This window comes from Hyperolius riggenbachi, chromosome 1 (assembly GCF_040937935.1).
Source record: "Hyperolius riggenbachi isolate aHypRig1 chromosome 1, aHypRig1.pri, whole genome shotgun sequence".
Taxonomy (NCBI): Eukaryota; Metazoa; Chordata; class Amphibia; order Anura; family Hyperoliidae; genus Hyperolius; species Hyperolius riggenbachi.
In genome coordinates, this window is record NC_090646.1 from 320207787 (window position 1) to 320225247 (window position 17461).

Sequence of the window (17461 nt, forward strand, 5' to 3'; positions counted from 1 at the left end):
ACCGACCTCCCCTCACCACCCGCCGTGGCGCCGACCAATGGGGAACAGTCTGTGGTGGTAAATATGTCAGGCCACGCCCCGCAATAGAGCGGACCTGACAGGCGACTGTATCCCGTAAGGCGGAGGATTCCGCCTATGGTCTGCGTCATCTGACGGAGAAGGAGGAGAGAGCCACGTCGTGGCGCGCTCCACCCACCGTCGCTAGGTGACGAGAAGGACGCCCCCCCCCCAGCGCATACGGTGCCACTCACAAGTACAGAGAACATGTAGCGGAGATAAGCAAAGTAGCTTATCATGCCTATATCCAGTGGCGATCCTTGTGTAACAAACAATATGAATAAAAAGGAAAATAAATAATAACCACCAAAATTAGCAACAAAAGAAAAAGAAATAGAAAATGAAAAATGAAAACTCTGCAAATTATAATCAGTGTATCACACGCGGCAAATATGGCATACTATTCAGATCAATGGCAACATATCATATTCTCTGTTCATGCCCCTCGGCTCTAATGTATCCAACCTACGTATCCACACCGCCTCTCTATACAAGAATCTTTTTACCCTATCTCCTCCACGTCTAAGGGGCAATACTTGTTCCAAAATCTGGAAGCGCAACTGGCTCACATTATGATTGGCCTTAGCAAAATGTGAGGGAACAGCTAATTCAATGGCATTGTTTCTAATTGTACTCTTATGTGCTGACAATCTAACCTTCATTGGTTGTGTGGTCTGCCCTATATAGAGCAGACCACACGGACATTTAAGTGCATATACAATGTATCGCGAGTTGCAGTCAAACTGGCCCCTAATTCTAAACTTTGTACCTAAATGGGGATGGAAAATACTGTCCCCCTTAATAACACTATGACAATGTACACAGTTGAGGCATGGGTATGTACCATTGGGGCGAGCCGACTGAACACCCCCAACTTTCTGGGTGCCCATGTCGGCCCGCACCAATTTATCCCGCAACGTAGGTGCGCGTTTATAGGACATGAGAGGCAAATTTTGAAACTCCTCAATATGAGGAAAAGCTGTCTTTAACATATGCCAATTGCCGCGTATGATACTCGCTATAGATCCACTGTAGACATTAAATTGACTCACAAATGGTATCCTATTGTGGCTCATGGGTCTATGGTGTACCCGATCATTCTTAGATGCTTTAATATTACTCCTAGCTTTATCAAGCAATCGTTGTGGATACTGTCTTTGATTAAATTTTTTCTGCATTTCATCCAAGCGAAATTCCCTAAGTTGCTCATTTTCCACTATTCTGGTTACTCTTTGGAATTGGCTAGCCGGAATAGAGCGTTTAGTGGCCATAGGGTGAAAGCTATCAAAGCACAATGTCGAATTGGTGTCCGTAGGCTTAATGTATAGGTCTGTGACCAGCCTACCCCCAGACAGCCTGACCATTGTGTCGAGAAAGCTCACCGCCCGATGGTCACTATGAATTGTTAACCGTATTGCAGGACATTGGACATGCAGACTGTCCACAAAACTTTGTAGACTCGAATGTGACCCCCTCCATACGCAAAAGACATCGTCAATAAAACGAAGCCAACAAAGGGCATTTCCAGGAAACAACTCACTAGTATAGACAAATGTCTCCTCATACGTATTCATAAAGATGTTTGCATAGGAGGGGGCCACATTCGAGCCCATGGCTGTGCCCCGCAGCTGTAGATAGAACTGGCGTTCCTGAGTACAGTTGATGAAAAAGCGGTAGCAAGACAACTGGAAAAGCTCTCAAAAATACGCATATCGCTAGAACTTCATGCAACTACACTAGCTCTCAAAAATACGCATATCGCTAGAACTTCATGCAACTACACTAGCCGAGTATCTGAAGGTGGGAAGGATTCCCCGTGGAATAAGATCCAATGTGAGTCCACTTATGTTCCCTAATGACACTAAGTTTTGTCAAACCTGGACCAAAATCTGGAATAAAGCCTCCTTTGATTCGATGACGTTAACAATCGACCGTATTATGGAGGAAATACCGAAATTGGATGTCCAGATTATAGATCTAAAACGTAAACTTATGGACAACATGGATGCTGACGAATGTGGGAAATACATCACGGAACTTGATAACAAAATTGAAACTCATAAGAAACAACTTCAAGTCATCAAACGAGAAAAATTTCAACGGGACGCCATGGATTACACTACGGGATATGTATACCCGTGGCAAAAACCTATAACCAAACGTAAAAGGCCATTGCGTCCCAAACCATCTGAAGAACGTGGTAATGTACCTATTGAAGATTCGTCAGATTTTTTGCCATCAAATTCCCAATCATCTTCAGATCACCCTCCAAGTACAGACGAGCACGCAGAGGGGGCAGGAAGCACAAATATAAAAGATCGGTTGAGACAACGGCCGCGACAACAGCAGAAATCCAAGTACGGGAACATGTAGCGGAGACCATTGTGGTTAATATTTCGTCAGTTGAACTTTCTCCAGCCCAGCAATCGTTGTTGGAAAAGGGACTGTCATTTGCCCCTACGGCATGGCCTCAACAGGTGGAACTTGATATTGATTTACAAAGGTTCTACAGATCGATCCGATTGAAGTATTATTTTAGCACTCCTCAAATGCATATGTTCGGTCAGAGTCAACAATTAGAGATGGATCAACTAACTCTACGTGACACCCCTTTAAGGAATAGAAGTAGATTCAATCCTCCCTCTTGTCAGATGATAGATCAGTTTGTGAAACAGACAAATGATCAGATAGATAGAATGTTGAGAACCGTGACCTTGGATAGAACTGTTCACATTAAACACAACCTTACGGCGGAGGAAAGAGGAGCTATCCAGGAACTGAGTGATAATGATAGTATTACGATAAAACAGGCGGACAAAGGAGGGGCAGTAGTGGTGATGAATTCAACTGATTATAAGGAGGAAATATATCGCCTATTATCAGATACAACAACTTATGCTAAGCTAGAGCAGAATCCGATAAAGATTTTCCAAGAAAAGATTTTGATGTTACTTAAAAGTGCAGTAGATAATGGGATTATTGACGATAAGTTAATGGAATATTTGATACAACAACATCCCATTACGCCAGTATTTTATATCTGCCCTAAAATCCATAAGAGTCTATCCCGGCCACCGGGTCGTCCCATAGTGGCCGGGATAGACTCTATATTTTCACCTATTGCCCGATATCTGGATGTAGTTCTTTGACCATATGTGGTGTCAGGAAAGTCATATCTAAGGGATACAACAATGTTCATTGAAACAATTAAGAAACTTCCTGATGTACCTGAGGGAGCACTATTAGTTACATTGGATGTAGAAAGCCTCTACACCTCCATCCCTCATGATGGGGGTGTAGAGGCTGTAGAAACTATGCTTATGTGTGCATCTGACTTTGATCGGAACCAAGTGAGATTTCTATGTGATTTGTTTTACGGTTGTTACTAACTTGTAATTATTTCCTTGTGGAGGACCAGTTCTATCTACAGCTGTGGGGCACAGCCATGGGCTCGAATGTGGCCCCCTCCTATGCAAACATCTTTATGAATACGTATGAGGAGACATTTGTCTATACTAGTGAGTTGTTTACTGGAAATGCCCTTTGTTGACTTCGTTTAATTGACGATGTCTTTTGCGTATGGAGGGGGTCACATTCGAGTCTACAAAGTTTTGTGGACAGTCTGCATGTCCAATGTCCTGCAATACGGTTAACAATTCATAGTGACCATCGGGCGGTGAGCTTTCTCGACACAATGGTCAGGCTGTCTGGGGGTAGGCTGGTCACAGACCTATACATTAAGCCTACGGACACCAATTCGACATTGTGCTTTGATAGCTTTCACCCTATGGCCACTAAACGCTCTATTCCGGCTAGCCAATTCCAAAGAGTAACCAGAATAGTGGAAGATGAGCAACTTCGGGAATTTCGCTTGGATGAAATGCAGAAAAAATTTAATCAAAGACAGTATCCACAACGATTGCTTGATAAAGCTAGGAGTAATATTAAAGTATCTAAGAATGATCGGGTACACCATAGACCCATGAGCCACAATAGGATACCATTTGTGAGTCAATTTAATGTCTACAGTGGATCTATAGCGAGTATCATACGCGGCAATTGGCATATGTTAAAGACAGCTTTTCCTCATATTGAGGAGTTTCAAAATTTGCCTCTCATGTCCTATAAACGCGCACCTACGTTGCGGGATAAATTGGTGCGGGCCGACATGGGCACCCAGAAAGTTGGGGGTGTTCAGTCGGCTCGCCCCAATGGTACATACCCATGCCTCAACTGTGTACATTGTCATAGTGTTATTAAGGGGGACAGTATTTTCCATCCCCATTTAGGTACAAAGTTTAGAATTAGGGGCCAGTTTGACTGCAACTCGCGATACATTGTATATGCACTTAAATGTCCGTGTGGTCTGCTCTATATAGGGCAGACCACACAACCAATGAAGGTTAGATTGTCAGCACATAAGAGTACAATTAGAAACAATGCCATTGAATTAGCTGTTCCCTCACATTTTGCTAAGGCCAATCATAATGTGAGCCAGTTGCGCTTCCAGATTTTGGAACAAGTATTGCCCCTTAGACGTGGAGGAGATAGGGTAAAAAGATTCTTGTATAGAGAGGCGGTGTGGATACGTAGGTTGGATACATTAGAGCCGAGGGGCATGAACAGAGAATATGATATGTTGCCATTGATCTGAATAGTATGCCATATTTGCCGCGTGTGATACACTGATTATAATTTGCAGAGTTTTCATTTTTCATTTTCTATTTCTTTTTCTTTTGTTGCTAATTTTGGTGGTTATTATTTATTTTCCTTTTTATTCATATTGTTTGTTACACAAGGATCGCCACTGGATATAGGCATGATAAGCTACTTTGCTTATCTCCGCTACATGTTCTCTGTACTTGTGAGTGGCACCGTATGCGCTGGGGGGGGGGGGGGCGTCCTTCTCGTCACCTAGCGACGGTGGGTGGAGCGCGCCACGACGTGGCTCTCTCCTCCTTCTCCGTCAGATGACGCAGACCATAGGCGGAATCCTCCGCCTTACGGGATACAGTCGCCTGTCAGGTCCGCTCTATTGCGGGGCGTGGCCTGACATATTTACCACCACAGACTGTTCCCCATTGGTCGGCGCCACGGCGGGTGGTGAGGGGAGGTCGGTCTCCTAGCGTAATGCGGATAGCCACGTTGTGCTGCTTTTCAATTGGAGCAGCAGCTTTTTGCATAGTAAGAAGAAGTTCCCCATTAGGTCCGACTTTAGGATAGCAGGGGATTGGTCGCTATTGAGCGACAGCAAAGCTGATTGGTCATGTCAGTTTGAATGTACTATATAAGCAGGTATGTGTTCAATATATGTGTAGATGCTGACTGAGCTTGAGAAAGGAGGTTAGTCCTCCGAAACGTCGTTACATGTCAGTCATGTCCTAATAAACTAAAAGAGCAATACATTGGATGGTGCCGGACTCATCTTTCTTCAATCTTCTGAACACTCATAATTTAGCTTTGTGCGAACCTCTCTGATTAGGATTTTCCATTTTTCATACATGGAGCTGAACTTCTTTTCTTTTTGAGCAGATTCTTGTTGTTTTAGTTCCTGCATCTTTGGTGTAAATCGTTTCTCACGACTAGACTTTCTTAACTGATCTACCCCTGTCATGACTGCCTGAGACTTCTTCAGCAATGACTCTAGTTTCTCAATTCTAGAATACTGACTTTTTATAGCACACTCTATTCTTTCTATTTCTTGCTGATTGGTTTCTGTCTTTAAGATTTCTTTTAGCTCTACTACCTTTTGCTGCAGAGACTCAATCTGTCTAGTCACCTCCCCACACTGTAACATTGGATCACTATGAACTGACATTTCACTTCTAGGCATCAGATATCTAGTGACAAACTAGAAATAGAACATGTTGCATAAATGCAGAAACAATATCTTATAACTTTAAACTCTTAAGTCTCTATTACTTAAATTATTTCTTTACTTATTGTGGTAAGATCCATCTTTTGTCTGAGACCACACAAATACGATAAAACTCTTATTTTTACACTCTCGAAGTTGCACAACAGACTGTTGTACCTGAAGTCTGTTTGCAGAAAGCAAAGCAGCGCTGCATGCAGAATCAAAGGCCTTTGTAGCAGGACACTGAATTGAAAGCTTTGTAGGAAAGATTGCAGTACTGCATGCTGAATCTGTCTATCTCTGGATGAAGCACACTTTCAATAAAGCAGGCTGCACACTGAATCTGTAGCACATTGTCAATAAAGCAGGGCTGCACGCTGAATCTGTAGCACACTTTCAGTAAAGCAGGGCTGCGCGCTGACTCTGTAGCACACCTTCAGTAAAGCAGGGCTGCACGCTGACTCTGTAGCACACCTTCAGTAAAGCAAGGCTGCACGCTGACTCTGTAGCACACCTTCAGTAAAGCAGGGCTGCACGCTGACTCTGTAGCACACCTTCAGTAAAGCAAGGCTGCACGCTGACTCTGTAGCACACCTTCAGTAAAGCAGGGCTGCACGCTGACTCTGTAGCACACCTTCAGTAAAGCAGGGCTGCACGCTGACTCTGTAGCACACCTTCAGTAAAGCAAGGCTGCACGCTGACTCTGTAGCACACCTTCAGTAAAGCAGGGCTGCACGCTGACTCTGTAGCACACTTTCTGTAAAGCAGGGCTGCACGCTGCATAATGATCTCTCATCAGGATGGATTTAGCACACGTTTTCACTGTAACTACCGCTGGTCACAAAACGAGTCCACGCTTCATACTGATGTTACAAGTTGTTCATTTATTCTTTATCATGGGTCACCATGAAATATAGTGGAACTTTAAAGCACCAAACACCTTGACATATCAGATTTAACTTCATATACTGTGGTACATCTTCAATCTTGTCACACCGTGAAAACTGCATATAAACAATAAAGCCTTTTAGTTTCAGCCATTAGATTGCTTGCTTACACTTTTAGCATGGCATTCTATCATATATGTGCAGACATCATATGCATTATGAATATATCTAAACATTTCACATTGTTCATACTTCTTTACACAGATATTTGCATCAAAACAGGAATACAATGTGTTCTGTACCGTGTTTGCCTCTCTGACCAGCTGTAGAATGTGGGTTATCTCTGTCCAGTCTCCATTAGCATGTGCTCTCTCCTCTATGCTGACACCAGAATGAGGCTTGGCTCTATAAGCTCAAGGGATATGCAGAGATATCAGAGTGAGGCTTGGCTCTGTGGTTCACATGAGACTTGGGGAATCAACTTAGCATTAAAGGGCCCATCCACAATAAGAAGTATGGATAACTTTAGCAAACATAATACAACTCTTTTAACATACTGGAAACTGTACAATACTGCTGAACACTGCTCTAAATAAAATAATACACTGCATTGTCATAGTAGTACACGTACTGAATGTCAGCGTCAGCTACATAGCTGCCCCCAGTATAGCTAGTTTAGTTGCCCCCAGTATAGCTAGTTTAGTTGCCCCCAGTATAGCTGGTATAGTTGCCCCCAGTATAGCTGGTATAGTTGCCCCCAGTATAGCTGGTATAGTTGCCCCCAGTATAGCTGGTATAGCTGCCCCCCAGTATAGCTAGTTTAGTTGCCCCCAGTATAGCTAGTTTAGCTGCCCCCAGTATAGCTAGTTTAGTTGCCCCCAGTATAGCTAGTTTAGCTGCCCCCAGTATAGCTAGTATAGTTGCCCCCAGTATAGCTGGTATAGTTGCACCCAGTATAGCTGGTATAGTTGCACCCAGTATAGCTAGTTTAGTTGCCCCCAGTATAGCTAGTTTAGTTGCCCCCAGTATAACTAGTTTAGTTGCCCCCAGTATAGCTAGTTTAGCTGCCCCCAGTATAGCTAGTATAGTTGCCTCCAGTATAGCTGGTATAGTTGCCCCCAGTATAGCTGGTATATTTGCACCCAGTATAGCTAGTTTAGTTGCCCCCAGTATAGCTAGTTTAGTTGCCCCCAGTATAGCTAGTTTAGTTGCCCCCAGTATAGCTAGTATAGCTGCCCCCAGTATAGCCAGTATAGCTGCCCCCAGTATAGCTAGTATAGCTGCCCCCAGTATAGCTACCCCCAGTATAGCTGGTATAGTTGCCCCCAGTATAGCTAGTATAGTTGCCCCCAGTATAGCTTTGCCCCCAGTATAGCTAGTTTAGTTGCCCCCAGTATAGCTAGTTTAGTTGCCCCCAGTATAGCTGGTATAGTTGCCCCCAGTATAGCTGGTATAGTTGCCCCCAGTATAGCTGGCATAGTTGCCCCCAGTATAGCTAGTTTAGTTGCCCCCAGTATAGCTGGTATAGTTGCCCCCAGTATAGCTAGTTTAGTTGCCCCCAGTATAGCTGGTATAGTTGCCCCCAGTATAGCTGGTATAGTTGCCCCCAGTATAGCTGGTATAGTTGCCCCCAGTATAGTTGGTATAGTTGCCCCCAGTATAGCTAGTTTAGTTGCCCCCAGTATAGCTGGTATAGCTGCCCCCCAGTATAGCTAGTTTAGTTGCCCCCAGTATAGCTAGTTTAGCTGCCCCCAGTATAGCTAGTATAGTTGCCCCCAGTATAGCTAGTATAGTTGCCCCCAGTATAGCTGGTATAGTTGCCCCCAGTATAGCTGGTATAGTTGCCCCCCAGTATAGCTAGTTTAGTTGCCCCCAGTATAGCTAGTTTAGTTGCCCCTAGTATAGCTAGTTTAGTTGCCCCCAGTATAGCCTGTATAGCTGCCCCCAGTATAGCTGCCCCCAGTATAGCTAGTATAGCTGCCCCCAGTATAGCTACCCCCAGTATAGCTGGTATAGTTGCCCCCAGTATAGCTAGTATAGTTGCCCCCAGTATAGCTTTGCCCCCAGTATAGCTAGTTTAGTTGCCCCCAGTATAGCTAGTTTTGTTGCCCCCAGTATAGCTGGTTGAGCTGCCCCCCAGTATAGCTAGTTTAGTTGCCCCCAGTATAGCTAGTTTAGCTGCCCTCAGTATAGCTAGTATAGTTGCCCCCAGTATAGCTAGTATAGTTGCCCCCAGTATAGCTGGTATAGTTGCCCCCAGTATAGCTGGTATAGTTGCCCCCCAGTATAGCTAGTTTAGTTGCCCCCAGTATAGCTAGTTTAGTTGCCCCCCAGTATAGATAGTTTAGTTGCCCCCAGTATAGCTAGTATAGCTGCCCCCAGTATAGCTGCCCCCAGTATAGCTAGTATAGCTGCCCCCAGTATAGCTACCCCCAGTATAGCTGGTATAGTTGCCCCCAGTATAGCTAGTATAGTTGCCCCCAGTATAGCTTTGCCCCCAGTATAGCTAGTTTAGTTGCCCCCAGTATAGCTAGCTTAGTTGCCCCCAGTATAGCTAGTACAGTTGCACCCAGTATAGATGCCCCAGGAGGGGGGAAGCAGCGCTAGAAGGAGGGGCAGTGGGGGCAGCTGTGGGGAGGGGGGAAATCTCCCCCCCCCTCCCTCACCTGGGACCCCTCCTTCTGCCTCTCTCCCCCTCCATAGATTAGCGGTGGCAAGTGCGGGCTCGGCGGCGGGGAGACATGCGCAAAATTACTCACCACTTCCGCGTTCCAAGCGCTGGCAGCGTCATGTCGCCACAGATCTCCGCCTTCAATGCCGCCCACTGTGCTTCCGCTAATCAGGAAGCACAGTGGGCGGCTTTAAAGGCAGAGATCTGTGACGACATGATGCTGCCAGCGCTTGGATCGCGGAAATGAGGTGAGTAATTCTGCGCATGTCTCCCCGCCGCCGAGCCCGCACTTGCCACCGCTGATCTATGGAGGGGGAGAGAGGCAGAAGGAGGGGTCCCAGGTGAGGGAGGGGGGGGGATATTTCCCCCCACCCCACCGCTGCCCCCACTGCCCCTCCTTCTAGTGCTGCTTCCCCCTTCTGCTCTGCTGCTGTGGGGGCTCGTGGCGACACCCCCCTAGCTGTCACCCGGTGCACCACGCCCCCCTGTGCCCTACAGTAGGAACGCCACTGACGCTGACCCTGATGTCTCTGTGTCATGGACCACCCTGTTCCCCATGGCAGCGCACATGCTGCGTTGCCTGTGCACAGACCCCAGGGTGAAGCAGATGCAAGCAAGGGAGGATGCCTGCATCAGCATGATCCTGGATCCACGCGGAGGGGAGGTGGGCTCAGTTCCTGCCTGCTACAGGACGTGAGCAGCGCACAAGCGAGTTGCAGCAGCTCCTTGTTTGGCGACTGGAGGAAGCCTTCCCCCAGGCTTCCACCCCCTCTGTCCCTGTCCAGCCAGCACAGCAGCCGGTGCCTGCGGCCAGCAGCAGCAGCGTCAGGTGCCCAGGAGACCTGCTGTCATTGACGCAGGCGCTCTACATGACGGTAGAGCAGCCGAGAGAGGAGGTGCATGCAGCAGCCACCTCCTCTGAAAGCCACAGCCAATGCATGACCCAGATGGTGACTGAGTACATGGGGTCCTTCAGTGGGCTTGACACCGGCAGCGTGGACCCCATGGAGTACTGGGTGGAGCCGTTGCACATCTGGAGTGAGCTGGCGCAGTACGCCCTGGAAGTCCTGTCTTGCCCCCCTTCCAGCGTGCTGTCTGAGAGGTGCTTCAATGCGGCCGGTGGCGTGGTCACCGAGAAGCGCTCTCGTCTGTCCACAGAGGGAGTGGACAGACTGACATTTTTGAAGATCAACCAGGCCTGGATTGAAGGCACGTTGCTGGCACCTACTGTCGACGAGAGGAGGACATGAGGTGCCTGGGAATCATTCTTTGACAACATAAACCTTCATTCCCGGGGTCCTGATAATTTGGCCTGGTGTTTCTTCACTTGCTGTGGTAATAACGCTAGCTACCATGGCCGTGACATGCCTGCTGCTGCCACACGTCACTCCTCTTCCTGCTGCTGTTGCTCATGTATTTATATATTTATGAATTTACTGATTTATTTATGAATTTATTTATTTGTGTATTTATTTATTTATTGTATTTATACAGCGCCAACATATTACGAAGCGCTGATTTTCATCCTCCTGCTGTTCACCACACAATGCATGCCTGCTGCTGCCACACGTCACTCCTCTTCCTGCTGCTGTAGTTATCCTGCAGTCTGTGATCCCACCGCCAGGGTCCACAGAATACATTGCTTGCTGCCATTCGCCACTCCTCCTCCTGCTGCTGCTATAGTTATCCTCCTGCCTGTCTGTGTTCCCACCGCCAGGGTCCACAGAATTATGCGCTGCTGCCATGTGCCACCACTAGCTATTACGCCACTACAATAGCTATACTGTTGTATAAGGAAAAAAAAATACTGAGATGGCTGGGTTGAAAACTGTGCTGTCCCATTTGTACATTGGGCACAATGTGGGCTGCACGACTGCTGTCCGCAACCTCCTCCTGCTCTTTGGTGTTTATTTTCAGCCATGGTACCAACGCTAGGTACCATTGGCCTGTGACATTGCCTGCTGCCATACGTCACTACTCCTCCTCCTGCTGCTGCTATAGTTATCCTCCTGCCTGTCTGTATTCCCACCGCCAGGGTCCACAGAATTATGCGCTGCTGCCATGCGCCACCACTAGCTATTATGCCACTACAATAGCTACACTGTTGTATAAAAAAAAAATTCTGAGGTGTCTGGGTTGAAAACTGTGCTGTCCCAGTTGTGCATTGGGCACAATTTGGGCTGCACGACTGCTGTCCGGAACCTCCTCCTGCTCTTTGCTGTTTATTTTCAGCCATGGAACCAACGCTAGGTACCATTGGCCTGTGACATTGCTTGCTGCCATACGTCACTCCTCCTCCTCCTCCTCCTCCTCCTGCTGCTGCTGCTATAATTATCCTCCTGCCTGTCTGTGTTCCCACCGCCAGGATCCACAGAATTATGCGCTGCTGCCATGCGCCACTAGCTATTACGCCACTACAATAGCTATACTGTTGTATAAAAAAAATTTCTGAGGTGTCTGGATTGAAAACTGTGTGGTCCCAGTTGTGCATTGGGCACAATGTGGGCTGCACGACTGCTGTCCGGAACCTCCTCCTGCTCTTTGCTGTTTATTTTCAGCCATGGAACCAACGCTAGGTACCATTGGCCTGTGACATTGCTTGCTGCCATACGTCACTACTCCTCCTCCTCCTCCTCCTCCTCCTGCTGCTGCTATAGTTATCCTCCTGCCTGTCTGTGTTCCCACCGCCAGGGTCCACAGAAAATTCTGAGGTGTCTGGGTTGAAAACTGTGCTGTCCCAGTTGTGCTCTTTGGTGTTTATTTTCAGCCATGGTACCAATGCTAGGTACCATTGGCCTGTGACATTGCCTGCTGCCATACATCACTACTCCTCCTCCTCCTGCTGCTGCTGCTATAGTTATCCTCCTGCCTGTCTGTGTTCCCACTGCCAGGGTCCACAGAATTATGCGCTGCTGCCATGCGCCACTAGCTATTACGCCACTACAATAGCTATACTGTTGTAAAAAAAAAAAAATTCTGAGGTGTCTGGGTTAAAAAATCTGTGCTGTCCCAGTTGTGTATCGGGCACAATGTGGACTGCACGACTGCTGTCCGGAACCTCCTCCTGCTCTTTGCTGTTTATTTTCAGCCATGGTACCAACGCTAGGTACCATTGGCCTGTGACATTGCCTGCTGCCATACGTCACTACTCCTCCTCCTCCTCCTCCTGCTGCTGCTATAGTTATCCTCCTGCCTGTCTGTGTTCCCACCGCCAGGGTCCACAGAAGTATGCGCTGCTGCCATGCGCCACTAGCTATTACGCCACTACAATAGCTATGCTGTTGTATAAAAAAAATAATTCTGAGGTGTCTGGGTTGAAAACTGAGCTGTCCCAGTTGTGCATTGGGCACAATGTGGGCTGCACGACTGCTGTCCGGAAACTCCTCCTGTTCTTTGCTGTTTATTTTCAGCCATGGTACCAACGCTAGGTACCATTGGCCTGTGACATTGCCTGCTGCCATACGTCACTTCTCCTCCTCCTCATGCTGCTGCTGCTGCTATAGTTATCCTCCTGCCTGTCTGTGTTCCCACCGCCAGGGTCCACAGAATTATGCGCTGCTGCCATGCGCCACTAGCTATTACGCCACTACAATAGCTATGCTGGTGTTGAAGATAACATTTTACAACAGTACAGTTCTGTAAGGGAAAAAACAAAGACTGTTGGTGGTGGACGGTGAAGAAGAAGAAGAATAACCATGTGAAGAAGAAGAAGAACCAGGTGAAGAAGAAGAACCAGGTCAGGTGCTGAAGAAAAGAACCAGGTGAAGAGGAAAAGAACCAGGTGAAGAAGAACCAGATGATCTTGACGAAGAATAAGAAGATGAAGAAGAACCAGGTAAAGAAGAAGAAGAGAAGAACCAGGTGAAGAAGAAGAAGAGAAGAACCAGGTGAAGAAGAAGAAGCGAAGAACCAGGTGAAGAAGAAGAAGAGAAGAACCAAGTGAAGAAGAAGAAGAAGAAAAGAACCAGGTGAAGAAGAAGAAGAAGAAGAGAAGAACCAGGTGAAGATGAAGAAGAGAAGAACCAGGTGAAAATGAAGAAGAGAAGAACCAGGTTAAGAAGAAGAAGAGAAGAACCAGGTGAAGAAGAAGAAGAGAAGAACAAGGTGAAGAAGAACCAGATGATGATGATGAAGAAGGAGAATAAAAAGAAGAAGAACCAGGTGAAGAAGAAGATGAAAAAACAATTGAAGATGAACCAGGTGAAGAAGAAGAAGAACTTAAAGAACCAGATGCCAGTGAAGAAGAAGATGATGAAGATGATAGTAATGAATGATTGATGACGATAAACAAAAAGAGGGTAAAACAGAAAAAGAAGATGGTGAAGAAAAAGATGAAGAGAAAAAAAAGAAGACGGTGACGATGAATAAACAAGAAATGCTGAAAAAAAAGTTTTCCATCACATTTTCTTTTTTTTTTATATTAGACCTATTTACATATTATTTCCCTTTAAAAAAATAAAAAACCCATCCGAATTCGCGAACACGAATTTTTCCCGAATTTTTTTATGCAACCCGAACCGAATTCGGCGATCGCATCCGAATCCGAATCTTCCGCGGGCCTGAATTCGAATGTACCCGAATCGAATTTTGGTACATTCGAGCAACCCTGCTGCATGGCATTCCAGAGAATGTGGTGTCAGATAGGGGAGTCCAGTTTGTGTCTAAATTCTGGAGAGCCTTTTGCCACCAGCTTGGTATGGACCTATCATTTTCATTAGGCTACCACCCACAGACCAATGGACAGACCGAAAGAGTTAACCAGTCCTTGGAGCAATTTCTCAGGTGTTATGTGGCAGATGCGCAGTCAGATTGGGTAAAGTTCCTGCCATTTGCAGAATTTGCGCATAATAATCTGAAGAGTTCCTCTTCAGGTTTTTCTCCTTTCCAGGTGGTTTCGGGGAGATCTCCCAAATTCTCTCCTATACCAGTGGCATCTTCCCCTTTTCCGGCTCTAGAGGATTGCCAAAGGGCATTGAAAGAAATTTGGGTGCTTGTAAAAAGGAATCTGGGAAAAGCCTTCCAGACGCAGAAAAAACAGGCAGATAAAAGGCGGTCTGTTGAGTGGAAGTTTTCCCCAGGAGACATGGTGTGGGTGTCTACTCTGCATCTGGCATTAAAGCAACCATCACCTAAGTTAGGACCCAGTTTTGTAGGCCCATACCCTGTGTCCAGAAAGATTAATGACGTGACATATGTAATTGATCTCCCAGCCAGCATGAGAGGTGTGAGATCATTTCATGTTTCTCTGTTAAAGCCTGCTGTGCATGTGGATTTCTCCCCCCCCCCCCTGTGATGATTGACGACCAACCTGAGTATGAGTTTGAGAAGATTTTAGATTCTCGATTAGTGCAGAATTCTGTACAGTACCTGGTCCATTGAAAGGGGTATGGCCTGGAGGAGAGAACTTGGGCTCCGGAATGCCGCATGCATGCCGAGGATCTAAAGAGAGAGTTTCATGAGTTACACCCTGAAAAGCCATCTGGGGTCCACTCCTCAGTGGGGGGTACTGTAATAGATAGCGGAGATGCCGCCGCAGCAGTGAGCGGCATGGTAGCTGTCTCCGCGTCTCAGCCGGCAGCCTCCGCCGCACAATTACATGGTGGAGTTTTGCCTGGTCCTTCAGTTGCACATAGACTGAGGGCTACGCCAGGCGACAGGACCTTTATATGAATAGAAGGGTAGTCAGCTGATCTGCCGGTCTGCTGACTCCAGCAGTGCTCCTGATTGGCTGAGTGACTGGGGCGGCGCTGTGGGGCGCTCTCAGTATATATAGGACCTGCCTGTCAGTAGCTCCTCGTCTGCTGTTGCAAATGCTACGTGTTAGCACTCAGACCTTAGTCAGATCCCAAAGTGTGCTAGAACCAGCAGGAGCTGGGGATCCACACTAAGGCCTGGTGCACACCAGAGGAGTTTTTCTGAGCGTTTTGAGTTTTTAAATCTGCTGCTAATGTTATCCTATGTGTCTGTGCACACTGGAGCAATGAGGTTTTGTAAAAAACCCCATAGCATTACATTGGGAAGAGCTTTTAGAGGTTTCAAAAGCTCTTCCCAATGTAATGCTATGGGGTTTTTTACAAAACCTCATTGCTCCAGTGTGCACAGACACATAGGATAACATTAGCAGCAGATTTAAAAACTCAAAACGCTCAGAAAAACTCCTCTGGTGTGCACCAGGCCTAAGGCCTGGTGCACACCAAAGGAGTTTTTCTGAGCGTTTTGAGTTTTTAAATCTGCTGCTAATGTTATCCTATGTGTCTGTGCACACTGGAGCAATGAGGTTTTGTAAAAAACTCCATAGCATTACATTGGGAAGAGCTTTTGAAACCTCTAAAAGCTCTTCCCAATGTAATGCTATGGTTTTTTTTTTTACAAAACCTCATTGCTCCAGTGTGCACAGACACATAGGATAACATAGCAGCAGATTTAAAAACACAAAACGCTCAGAAAAACTCCTCTGGTGTGCACCAGGCCTTAGTCAGATTCTGTTGATAGCTAAAGTACTAATTGAATTGTATTATTTGTTCTGACCTTCTGCTAGTCTTGACTACTCTTCTGCCTACTGATTCTGTGCTTCTGCCTATCTTATCCGGTTGCCGACTCAGCCTGAACACTACTCTGATTTAGCCTTCTGTCTGTGTACCGTATCTGTCTGTTTGTTGCCGAATCTGCTTGTCTGACTCTCCTGCCCTCACCAGTGAGCCTAGTCCCTGGTGAGGGATTCTCTGTACAGCTTAATCACCTGCTCCTCAGGTGACCAGTAGCTGTAGTACAGTCTTAATCACCTGCTCCTCAGGTGACCAGTAGCTACAGTACAGTCTTAATCACTTGCTCCACAGGTGACTAGTAACCACGGTACCGTCCTCATCACCTGCTCCTCAGGTGATTAGGAGCTGCAGTACAGTTTTGATCTCCTGCCCCTCAGGTGATCACCTGCTGCAGTGCAGTCTGAATCACTCGCTCCACGGGTGATCAGTACACGTTGTCTTACTGTGCACCTCCCGCTCCTCGGGTGAACTGATTACTAGTTCATCTGCATCTCCGGCTTGCTGGAGTGCTGATCCCTGTGTTCTATAGAGATATCTCCCTCTACTAGCTCCTCTGGGGGAGTTGGTATCTCTATCTGTATTACTTTTGCACCAAACACCTATCTTTACACCTGGTGGTCCTGTGTCTCGCTATACTCGCATTATTGGTGATTCTGCAGATCACTACATAATCAGGTATAGCATCTGTATTATTGGTGATACTGCAGATCACCAATAATCAGAAAATCTGTTCTTGCTGACACCAATTGTTACAATAACTCACCAAAATATATCAGACTAAAGCTCTGGTAGACATTCTGCATGTAAATAAAAGACTGGAACACAAAGTTGTTGAAATAATTACATTTATCAATAAACTGAAAAAAATAGCAAAACTGTACAAGTAAGGCAGCAGATTATAATGCAGTATGTACATGCAGTACAGTATATACCTAATACACCTCCCAAGTGTGGTATATCTTAACCGGTTCAGCGCCGCAGTGCCGAAAATCTCATGCATCCGAGCAATGTTCACCTCCCATTCATTCGCCTATAACTTTATTGCTACTTATCACAATGAATTGATCTATATCTTGTTTTTTCCGCCACCAATTAGGCTTTCTTTAGGGGGTACATTTTGCTAAGAGCCACTTTACTGTAAATGCATTTTAACAGGAAGAATAAGAAAAAAATGGAGAAAATTCATTATTTCTCAGTTTTTGGCCATTATAGTTTGAAATTAATATACGCTACCGTAATTAAAACGCATGTATTTTATTCGCCCATATGTCCCGATTCTTTTACCGTTTAAACGATGTCCCTATCACAAATTATGGTGCCGATATTTCATTTAGAAATAAAGGTGCATTTTTTCAATTTGCGTCCATCCCTATTTATAAGCTTATAATTTTAAATATTATAATAACATATTCTCTTAACATGCATAATTAAAAAGTTCAGACCC

General features: G+C 46.0%; 1 protein-coding gene across 6 annotated transcripts in view; it reads right to left on the reverse strand.

Annotated features, from left to right (window-relative positions):
- Positions 1–17461, reverse strand: part of LOC137509573 (uncharacterized) — a 348789-nt gene that overhangs the window by 252956 nt on the left and 78372 nt on the right. For 2 of the 6 annotated variants that reach the window (XR_011020497.1, XR_011020494.1), the window contains one exon: positions 6779–6918. The exons of 2 other annotated variants lie outside the window; for them this stretch is intronic. The gene's annotated coding sequence lies outside the window, so the exon portion shown is untranslated. Of the gene's footprint in view, positions 1–6778; positions 6919–7103; positions 7432–14839; positions 14912–17461 lie in introns of those variants that run through there. 2 more of the 6 variants (XR_011020496.1, XR_011020493.1) reach the window with 2 other exon arrangements.